Source organism: Aythya fuligula, chromosome 18 (assembly GCF_009819795.1).
Source record: "Aythya fuligula isolate bAytFul2 chromosome 18, bAytFul2.pri, whole genome shotgun sequence".
Classification (NCBI taxonomy): Eukaryota; Metazoa; Chordata; class Aves; order Anseriformes; family Anatidae; genus Aythya; species Aythya fuligula.
In genome coordinates, this window is record NC_045576.1 from 6894896 (window position 1) to 6906150 (window position 11255).

The 11255-nt window shown below is 44.8% G+C and overlaps 1 long non-coding RNA gene across 1 annotated transcript; it reads left to right on the plus strand.

Moving 5' to 3' along the window:
- The first annotated feature begins 3019 nt into the window (after window positions 1-3019).
- Window positions 3020-10511, plus strand: LOC116496587. Its single transcript, XR_004254031.1, has 5 exons — window positions 3020-3095; window positions 3727-3982; window positions 4590-4742; window positions 4880-5021; window positions 9911-10511. It is a non-coding gene; the product is annotated as an uncharacterized LOC116496587 (long non-coding RNA).
- The last annotated feature ends 744 nt before the right edge of the window (window positions 10512-11255 follow it).

Genomic DNA, 11255 nt, shown 5'->3' on the forward strand with positions numbered 1-11255 from the left:
AGCAGCAGTGCTGAGCTGTCTGTGCCATTATTGTTCTCTGCTGCAAACTGGAAGCGACCGAGAGAAGGACAGCACAGCCTGTAACGACCCCCCTGGGACCTGCATGAACCTTCAGCGTTGCAGGATATGCACAGTAGTCAAGGCTGGCAGTTTTTTCCTTGAAGAGAATGACAAAATCCCTCATCTGAATTTGGTCTCACTATCTGGCACTTTCACAGCGATTACTTGCTGGCGGCTGACACTTAAAACAGTGGGTTTTAAAAACCCGAGTAAGGAAATGGGAGTGGAACACGTCAACTTCCAAGGCAAACGCAGGATGTGTTGGAAAAAAAGAACGATATGGTGATCGCCTCCAGGTCAGTCCTGCTAAGTTTGACTCTCATGGGGATAGTTAAACAACCTCTTAAAGGGTTCTTCTTGTTAGGGTTTGTTACAGAGCAGTCAGAGGGCATTTCCCCTGCAAGCAGTGATCGCTCTCCCAGGGGCTCTCTCCCTGTACCTGATGCAGACAGCAGCACTCCGGGACCTCCCAGTGTAGCAAATGCCACAGAGGGCAACTTTGAAGTGGCCATCAGCATTTCCAGGGGCAGGTATGTATGGAAGTGCGATGAAGAAAAAGTCAGAGAATGCTCTTAGTTTGCATTACCGCTTGGAAATGTAGAATTATTGAATTCAAGAAAAAGTTTGAGTTGCACAACACAAACAGTTCTCTTCTGAATATGTGTAATGATACTCTGGCAAGCTCAACAGCCCATAAAAATGCCCACTCTGCTTATAGTATTTAATTGTTTCAGCCCTCGATAAATCATCTGTTACAGCCTGTTGTACATTTTAAAGCATTTCTTGCTAATGGATTTTCACAATGTGGTTTAAGGGATGTTGTTATTAATAAATGTAACTGCACTGAATAGTAACCTGATAAAGATGAAAGAGACATTTATGAATTCCACTTCCCTTCCAGCTGCTGCTAGGAATATTCCCTCCTTCAAAATACATTGTATTTAGTCTTGATTTCTTTTTTGTTAAAACCAGACTGCTATATTCTGACTTTATAAAGAGAATATTAGTGGAGTTGAACCAGTTGTGAACTCATCTGTGGTGGTAAAAATCCAGTTCTTCTCAGCATATTGGAGACATTTCCTCACTGTGAGGGAAAACAGGGCTGGCCCAGGTATCCCATGCAGATATTCTTAGAACTAGTGTGTAAGTTTAAAGGCATTGGCACTTTTTTTTTTCTTTTTTGAAATATGATTAATGGATCTTAATATTGATGGAAACATGAAAAGAAAATAATTTGTCCATGCTAGATAACCGATTTCTGCTAATGGACTGTTCTCCATTACGTTATCATTACAATGCCTTCGTTGTATATAAATTAGAGACTCAGGTTCAGTACCAAACAGTGTGTGATTGGCTCCAGTTAACCAGGAAATGTGGAATGGCTAAAGGCTGGTATCTACCACAAAAATGGCTTGAAAGGGAAGGGAAGGGAAGGGAAGGGAAGGGAAGGGAAGGGAAGGGAAGGGAAGGGAAGGGAAGGGAAGGGAAGGGAAGGGAAGGGAAGGAGAAGAGAAGAGAAGAGAAGAGAAGAGAAGAGAAGAGAAGAGAAGAGAAGAGAAGAGAAGAGAAGAGAAGAGAAGAGAAGAGAAGAGAAGAGAAGAGAAGAGAAGAGAAGAGAAGAGAAGAGAAGAGAAGAGAAGAGAAGAGAAAAGAGAAGAGAAGAGAAGAGAAGAGAAGAGAAGAGAAGAGAAGAGAAGAGAAGAGAAGAGAAGAGAAGAGAAGAGAACAAAGGAAAGGAAAGGAAAAGAAGAAAAGAAAAGAAAAGAAAAGAAAAGAAAAGAAAAGAAAAGAAAAGAAAAGAAAAGAAAAGAAAAGAAAAGAAAAGAAAAGAAAAGAAAAGAAAAGAAAAAAGAAAAGAAAAGAAAAGAAAAGAAAAGAAAAGAAAAGAAAAGAAAAGAAAAGAAAAGAAAAGAAAAGAAAAAAAAGAAAAGAAAGAAACGAAAAGAAAAAAGGTTTTTATTAGAAGAGAGCTTAGCTTTATAAGGATCTGATCCATGTAGAGATTGATGTCTTTAACATAGGAGACAGGTATTAATCACAGGAAAGAATTTGTTTTCACAACTAGCAGAAAGCTGGTTCTCTTGACTAATAAGGAAAAAAAAAAAAAAAAAAAAAAAAGATTTTCTGGATTGAGCTTCTAGTTAAAGATGGTGAGGTCTGCATGCAGAAATAGAAAGGACCAAAAGGCAGCCTGAAGCTGGAGGGTGCTGAGAGACAAGGGCCTTGCTCCTGCCACTCAGTTCCCTGCAATGTGACATGGTACAGCCACTTCTCTTTTCCATGGAGCTCTTCTACCTCTCACTTTCTGTGAATATTCTTTGTTAGCTCTTTTCAAGGGCTGAGACTTCCTTGTACCTTGTGTTAGTACTGCATGTAGCTTCTCCAGATGCTATGGTAATACCTTCAGAACTGATAGGCAGTCTACCACCCAGCTCATTCTCTCAACTCATTCTTTTATGAAGCTGCACATCCTTGTGAATAGGCTGCTAAGGGATTTATAGATAAAGCAGTAGCATGGATCTGCCTCTGATCTTTAATATAAATCAGGGATAAATTCAATGAAATTCAGCAGGAATACAACGGGTATTTCTTGCAGAGGAACTGAGACATTCTGTTCAGAATACAAGAACACCACTACTTACAATAAAGTTTATAATATAAGACAAGAAAACGGTGTGATACCGTGGCTACCAGCACCTTGCACTAGACTTCTCCCTTGAGGTGACTGTATTACCTTATAATCAGTCAGTTTTTCTGGACTACATTCTTTGCATAGTAGGCTATAAATAATCATTATTGATATTGCAAGGAGGCTGTGAGTTCCTGAATATCCTGAATAACCGTGACAAATTTCTTAATGTGTCAGTTACTGATACAATGCATCTGTTTTTATAATTATTTTAATTATGTTTTATACACAAAGGAAAGAATACAATTTTTTTTTTTCTAGATTCATGGGCTAATTGGAGGACAGCCCACCTGTGGCCATCTCTGTGTATGTAAATCCTTTGTCTGGACTTACGTGATACTTGGCGGTAAGCATTTGTTTGTAGTTTAGCAGTGTAAGACCCCAGCCCCTACATACTCTCTGAAGACAACACCGATATGTTACCAGCATCCCAGGGGACACATCTTACTACTGGAGGAAGACTCTCAGCAATGAAAATGCAGTTTTATCCTTCTCAAAGTGCCCCTTGCCAAAGTCAGCCAAGCATCCAGAAGCACTTACTCTGAGTGATATGTCATTAATATTCTGCTAACTTGCTAAGCACGAGACAGACTCAGTCTTCCCAGAGGTTTCATTCTCTACCATGTCCAAGGGTTGCTACCTCCATATCTTTTGGCCCAGCCATGCCCTTACAGACATCCAGAGCCTGACAAGCTGCAATTTCATAGAAGCCAACAGACTTAAAAGATAAGGTATTGATATAAGAGAGAGATGAGTCAGGCCTGTGGGCAGAGTCCCATTGATTTCAGTGAAAACAGACAGGGTTGTGGTCACTGTCACATAGGTCCTGAGAGCAGACTGCATTAATGTCTGTTTTCAGGTGCCCAGCTCAATCACTGTGCTACGGGGAGGGAGCGCAGCTACCTGAGGTTGGGTGCTGAGTGCTGCTGGGTGGTCCAAAACAGACATTGCCAAAGTGAGCTTATTTCCTCTTGCAGATACAGTCCAAAGAGCTCATGAGGCAGTCTGCGCGCCTCCTCTGCCTCTCCCAAAAGGAATGCAGGTCTTGACCACACACACAGCTGATACAGGACCTTGACCTTGAACTTTGTGCCTTGGACATCAGCTTTGTGAGCCCATAGACAACCCTTCTGCAGCTGCGTCAGGCCACACACAGTCACAAGTCTCTGCTGGGAGGTGACAGGCACAAAGCTGGCACTGGCTCTGTGAATACTTCTCTGCAAAGTCAAACAGGTGAGTGTTCTCCACTGGTGGCCAAAGTGCTTTTGTTTGCCTTAACTCTAGCCTTGAACAGGAGAGGTGTGTGTGTGCAGCTGGCACTGGTCTCAGGAGGCAGGGATCACCTGCAGCTCCTCCTAAGCTCGTTCACACAGTGTAAAAATTGTTCTGATGTTCTGGCTCTCCAGTAGCCAAAAGGGCTGTGGAGTCAGTGCGGCAGCAGAGTGAACTGGTGTCTTTCTGATCTGGTATCACTGATAGGCTGTGTTTCGCTCTCCTGAGCTCCATTTATAATACCAGCTAGAAAGGCTTTCCAGGACAAATGGAAATGTGCCCTTGGGCCTGTAATTATGTACACAAACAAGCCTCAGGCATGCAGGATCTGGCCTATTTGACCAGTGTGCTATGTGCTTCTGAGGATGCTCTGCTGCCTTTTCACTAGAAAGTAAAAACAGTTTTATGCCCAACAAGTGATAGGTTTCCTCCAACCCTGCCTTTTTTTTTCCTTTCTTTGGGCTCCTCTGCTGCCTTCTGCTGCAAAGGGGGAGCAAAGGGGTGGTGCCGCCTGTGGGTTTTAATTGGACACCATCCCTTTAATGTGGAGTTGTGTTTTTCTTTCAAGGCCAAAAATAAATGCTAGTGAAGGAATAAACAGAAGTGAAAAGAAGGCTTGGACACTTGGAAGACAAGACTACTTTGTGCCTCCCAAAGCCATAAGCCTGTTCACAAGGAGGTTACTCTTTCAGAAAACCCCAAGTCCTGTGACGCTGCCCAGGTCAGTAGGTGCCCAGCAGAGCAGGGGGCATTCCAGGCAGACATGCCTTGGGAAAGGGATATCTCTGCTCTCCTTGGAAGAGAGGAGAGGGAAGGAGAGAAATTTACTTTGCTCTGCCACTTCATCTCTTTCTACAGGGTTTGAACATGCACCAGTTTGTCAGCAGAAGACAGCTTCCATCTGTCTCAGATGGACGTGGCCTTAGTGCTGTGGTTGCATCACTTGCAGACTGACTTGGGAAGCGGGCAGTGCCGCTGCCTTCTGCAGCTGAGGACGCAGGTAAGGTGAGGACACGTCCACATGCAGGGTCCCAGAGCGCTTCTCAAGGGAGCGGGGAAAGTGAGTGGGTGGCTACGTAGGCAACTACTAAAGTTCAACTCCCCCTTTCAGTGCCCTACGTGGCAGTAAGGCCAGGATTTTAAACGCTTTGCATTCTTCAAGTGTCTTGTGGACAGGGCTCCTCTCTTCTTGTGTCAGCCTCATACCAGCAGCCCGAGCTAGGCCTTTGCTACTTGCCTTGGCTGCAGTCAGGGTGCTCAGCAGTGCGGATGGGCTTTGCTGTCTGCAGGACCCAGACAGAATTCAAAGCAAGCAGCCTGGTGCAGACACCTTGTTTTCCGGTAAGCAAAGTTAAACTGCTGCAGCGATCCTAGTGGGGTTAGGGAGCTTTAGACTTTACTTTAAAGACTTAACTAAATCTTCACTGGGCGCAATACCTTTTGAAATGTGACCTTTAGGCTCTTTACGTCTCAGCTGTTGTAGAATGAAAACCCCAGTTAATACTGAGAAGTGTTAAGGTGATACAGAGTCTCTCTCACACACAAAGGGAAGTGCAGTTCTCTTTCTGTCTCTAAAGCACCAAGTTGTGAGTCAGCCAAAGCCTCTGAAGACTGGTTAAGAAACAGGAGCTTTTACAGGCACCTCATTAGGGCTGAATCTTCAGCACGGTCTGTAGTCACACACCAAAACATAGTCATCTCAAAAAGGGCAAATGTTGGGAAATTAAGGGAACTAATTAGTGGAATCAACTGCACTGAATAGCTTATGAGTTGAATGTGAAACTGGATTCCAAAACTAGCTGAAACACGCAGGACAAACCCTGAAGGGAAACACTCCAAACCCAGTGGGATAAATAACCAGCCCCAAACACACGGGGGGAGTTAACTGACAGCAGGCAGGGAGAGGGCAGAAGGTCTGATTGGCAAGAGGGAATTCGGTTCACATGCAGCCAGGGACTGAAATCAGATGTCTGGAGGGGAACCGCTACAGGGAACGACCATCTGCTCTGCTCTTTGATGGAGCCCATCACTCCTGCCACGGGGCTGACTAAGCAGCTTACACAGCAGCTGCTGTTCCAGGGACACGCGTGGTCCGGCAGTTCAGGACCTGCTTTAGGAGTTACTCTGTCGGTGCCACACGGGCGGCATCAGAGAAGAGTGGTGGAGCAGAAGACTGGAGGCAGTATTTGCCTCAGTCATCCGATTTTAATTTGCTGAGGTCAGGAAATATAGGGGTAGAATGAAAAATGTCAGAAGTAAAATTGTGAACTAGACTTTGAAAAGGAAATTAGAACAGATGGCACAAAGTTTCAGCTAGAGAAATAAAAAAGAGGAGAAATGTGGTCACTATGTAGTAGTGAGAATGGGGTTGAGATTAGACCAGTCTGCATATGGTCTAAAAATGAATTAAAAACACTTTGTTTACATTTTCAGTAGAGATTATCATATTGAGCAGCAGGGCAAAGACAGGATTTCTAGTGGGAACATACATCAGGGAATGAAAATTGTCACATGCAAGATGGAAGGAAAACCTTAAAGAATTCAGTGTACTCAGATGAAGGTGCACTGGCAGATTTCCATCCCAGGATTTGGAAAGAACTGGCACATTAAATGAGTTCAGCTTAACCTGATACTTCTCTTTGATGACTGCTTTTTTTTTCTAGACAAATGAAATACAGGTGATTTACTCTATCCAGCCTTGAGTGAAGAATCTGATATTATACCACAGGGGAAATTACTAGTTGAAGTTGAGAAGATGGGGATTAGTGTGGATGGTGAACACAAAACTGCTAAAGCTCTGAGGGAAGGGGAGCTCCGAGGAGAGGGGAAATGCCGGACAGAGGCAGTTAATAAGTGGAACTCCTCAAAGGTCAGTGTTGAGCTCAGCCTTGCTTGTTTCATTAATGACTCTGGCACAGCAGCAGGAATGTAGTAAAGAAATCTGCTCAGGACACAGGCTTTCTTAATACAAAGGAGGATCAGAACATCAATCAGCAATAACTGAATGACAGAATTTATCTGAAATAGAATAGAGAAAGTATAAAGATATGCAATTAGAAATTAATAACTAGAATATCACATTACTCACTTGAAAATGACAAAAGTAGGGTGGTGTTAAAAAAACACAGTGAATTACTCGCTCCCAGGGATAACTGTGAACCACCAATCTGATATGGAAAGGCAAACACAATCCTAGAAGATACAGGTTCACTCATGTTCAGGGAAGATTAGCAGGTACAGAGAAGGGCATTGAGGATGATCAGAGGGTTTAGAACAAGAGAAGACTAGAAGAGTTTCATTTGTTTAGTTTCTCAAAACAAAGACTAGAGGAGATAGGATTGTTTTCAGTAAATACATCTGATAGGTAAAGATCAGAGAAAAAAGAGAATTGTTTAAACTAAATTATGATGCTGGCACAAGAACAAATGATATTAAGGCTGAAAATTTTAAATGAAGTGCTGGAGTAGCCTGCCAAAAAGCATGATATAATGTAATTGACTGTAATAGTGGGCGACTGGATCGGTAATCCAGAGCCCTGTGTTCCTAAACTTCTTTTTGGGAAAGGAGTCAGTCATGGTGGTTAAATGCAGGGAATTAAAAGGAACATCTCAGAACACCACCACAAATGTGTTCCCAGTGATGGAGCAGTGTGGTGACTGAGACTCGCATGGCACCTACCAAGTAGTGATCTTTTTCTTAGTAGGAAAACTAGGCTGAAATGTGTGCAGTGATGTGCTAGATGTATGCCACTAAAACAGTTTGCTGCGAGTTTGAGCTCTTGCTTTTTATCCCCAAATGTGACCATCTTTCACCTCCAAAGCTTGTCTACGTGGTTGAAAGCACATCTCCACGATTTGCTGTCCTGACACCGGCGGTCATTGCCTTGCCTCCATGCAGCCTCGGCGGCTGTCCCCGGGGAGCTGGAAGCAGGCGACACGCTCAGCTCCCTGCTCTGTCCCCTGGCCCTCTCTTTATCATGTCTTCTTTGTCAAAAGGCCTGGACAAGGGATAATGTTGTACATGCGGACAACAAAGTTTTGGCAAGGTGTGTACTTCTAAATGAGACTTGTTGAGGGATACATGCCACAGTAATGCCCGTGTGGCTCTCCCGACCTCGGGGCACTGAGCCTTGATGCCTGGGCCCCTCAGGAGGGCTGCGAGCAACAGCTGGGGCCAGCGGCCAGGGCCAGGGGTTCTCAGGGCTGCCCTGCTCTCAGTCCAGGCCTAGGCTGCGAGCCCCACGCTACTTATGAGAGCAAGGCTGGAAATAGGGGGAAAAAAGGAGGCCAACACTGAAGCTTTTTATTTCAACGGCTAAAGCGAGGGCCTTCCCTCTTTCTCCCCGAATGGGAACTGGCAAACTCAGCTCTTTAATGGTACAAGCTCATCTCAGCCTTGCCTATAAATAGATAAATGAGATTCCTCCTGTCCCAGTGAGTAATTCTGACATCCTCCCTTTGCCTTGCAGAGAGCTGAGTCACAGGCACTCTGCACTCCAGTGCCTGCATTACTTACATGGTCTCAAAGGAAATTTTAACACATCCAATGAATCATCAGGGATTGGATCATGTTTAAAGTTATATTCCATTGGCATTTCCCTTCTATTGTAGCAAGTCTGCCAACACTTAAAACTTTAGCTAATCTGGACTCAAAATGCGTTGAGGAAATAGCATGTTGACATATACAGCTACCAATACAAATAATTTTAAAAGTCCTCCTAAATCTGCATCAATAAGCAAACAACCCTTAGTGAATTCCTTTAGCACTTTGGACATGCTAATTTTGTCAGACTTCTTCTTTGGTTTGTAGCTGCTTATTTAAAGGAACTCAAAGTTTGAAATGTTTTAATATTCAGTCTTTAGGCCCCTAATTTAATCTCCTGCAGGTTTCCTGCCAAAATATTATTTGCACTGAGATGTAGCTTGCAGCCCCATGCTCATTCTCTCACGGAGACGCACACATTCCTGTTCTTACCCATGATAAAAATAAAATGCCTGCAAAGCAGAGACAAAACCAGAGTGGTGTTAAGTACATAATCCAGGGCATTAATATGCTGGCTGTACAAGGCATGGAGCTTCAGCCTGAAGCAGTATCTCCTGCTGGGGCATTTTCACTTGTTGCCCTTCTTTCTCCCATGTGGTAAAGGGTAGTTTGATCAGTTTAGAGGCAACACAGCATCAGAAGTCAGAGTGTGTCTCTCTCTGCCTCAGAAAACATCTGGAAGAGTGGAAAATTCTCCAGCAGATTTTGGGAACTGTGAAACAAATATAAAAATATTTCTCTCTGTTGGTTTTCTGGCTTGCTTTTCTGCATCTTAGAACTGGTTGGGACATTTCACTCATTATTACCAGACTCTCAGTTTCAATGAACAAGAAATGCTAACATTTGCTGCTTTGCTGCTATGGTTTAGTATTCTGAGACCTAAAACCTGGCTTGCTCTTTTGATAACCCTAGGAAATCTGTGTCTTATTTAAATAACATTTTTCTAGTACCTTTTCATCAAGCAATTCTCCGCCTGTGCATAGATCGTTAACAAGCGTTTGTTCAACACATTCCAGCATGAGCTGCAGTCTCTCCATGAGATACTGTGTCTTCTGCATTGGTTTATTTATCAGCCCAGCACAGCCTCGGTTGCCAGTTTTCTGCCAGCTGTTACTATATGATAATATTGGGAAAAAAAAATCAGTTTTGGCTCTGTCACTGGAATTGGATGTAATTCAGCTACCTGATGACAAATGATGATTTGTTTAACAGCATAAACTGTAATATTTTTATAGCTGATAGTTTTCACCCTACTCTGCAGCTGGAAAGAAAAAAATAATGAGGAATTCCCAGAAGTTTCTCACTTTAAACTAAGTTTTCCTATAGTGTTGCCTTGTTTCTGCGCAGGAAAAGCCATCCTTACTGGGTGAATTGGTGGTGTCAGCACGACGCTGGACAAGGGCGGGTACATGAACTGGCAACACTCAGCTTCCCGGTTGGCCTCCTTCCGGCAGCAGCAAACCTCACTGGATGGTCAGGCCGCAGAGATGCTCAAGGACACGACAGAGGCCTGAAAACAAGCCAGTGTTTCTGTAAAGCATTAATCACCCTGTGCGGGGCCAGGGGTGGGAACGGGGAGAGGGTGCACTCTGCCTCGGCATGCACATGTTTTCTATCTAAGCTTTGTTTCAGATGGATCTTTCCCACTAGCTCATCCTTCTTTAACACCTTGTACTCATTTATTACGAGGCTGTTTAGCAGCACAAATCAATTAAGTACCGCAGAAACCCACAGAGACAGACAGAGGTTCCTATCTCTGGTTCAGCCGGGGTGGGAGGCACGCAGAGGTTAAGCCCGTGCTCCTTGCCACACAGCGAGCGAGGGTGGAGCACGACGCAGCCCCCAGCTCACCTCCTGCCTTTCAGCCTCCCCCAGCACCCTCCGTGCCACACCGAGCCCCACTCAGGTACTGCTGAAGCAAGAGGGCCTCAGGGCTCGGCCCCATGTTTGCTGCAGCCCCTTGCTGGGCTGTGGGAGCTGTCAGCCCTCCAGCTGTGCCCACGGACACAGGGCTCCCAGCAGAGAGAACGGGGCAGCCAGAAGGCTTTGCCTTCCCAGCCCTGCTGCAGCTTCTTCAGCCCCCCAGGATAAGTCCTGTGCGGGACACAGCTGGGGGCACATCACAGCCCTGAGACATGGCAACTGTACGAAGGCCCTGCCCTCAAACAAGCAGGTGGCCAGAGGTACGGCCTTGCTTCCGTGCACCCGTGGCCAGCTTTACCGTGCTGAGGGCTGCTGGGGCTTCACAAGTGAGGTGTGTTCCTCCGAGGCCTGGCTGAGCCAGTCCTGAGGTGCCCAGCTCTGCTGTAATGGGATATAGTAGGGTCTGGGCCTCTGTTGTCACCTCTGCATCCTGCAGGATTCTTCATCAGGATATTGCCTGGGTCCTACTAAGGAAAGCCACTGTTCAATGGTGCAGCTAGTACCTGGGCAGGGGGTTGTGCAGGGCTTTAGGACATAGCACAGTCACAGAAGGTGAACAAGCAGTCAGAAAAAAAAATTAAAGAAAGAAAAGTGACTTTAGTGACTTTAAAATAATTGTTTAGGTCTTGTTCCAACTGCAGCTTAGTGTGCAGGACTCAGCACCCACTGTAATGTCTTCAGGCCGTGCTCCCGATGCCTGCTCTGGTTCAGGTTGGTTTAGAGTTACTTGTATGTACCACACACTTCAGAAATAGGAGATAATGATTCA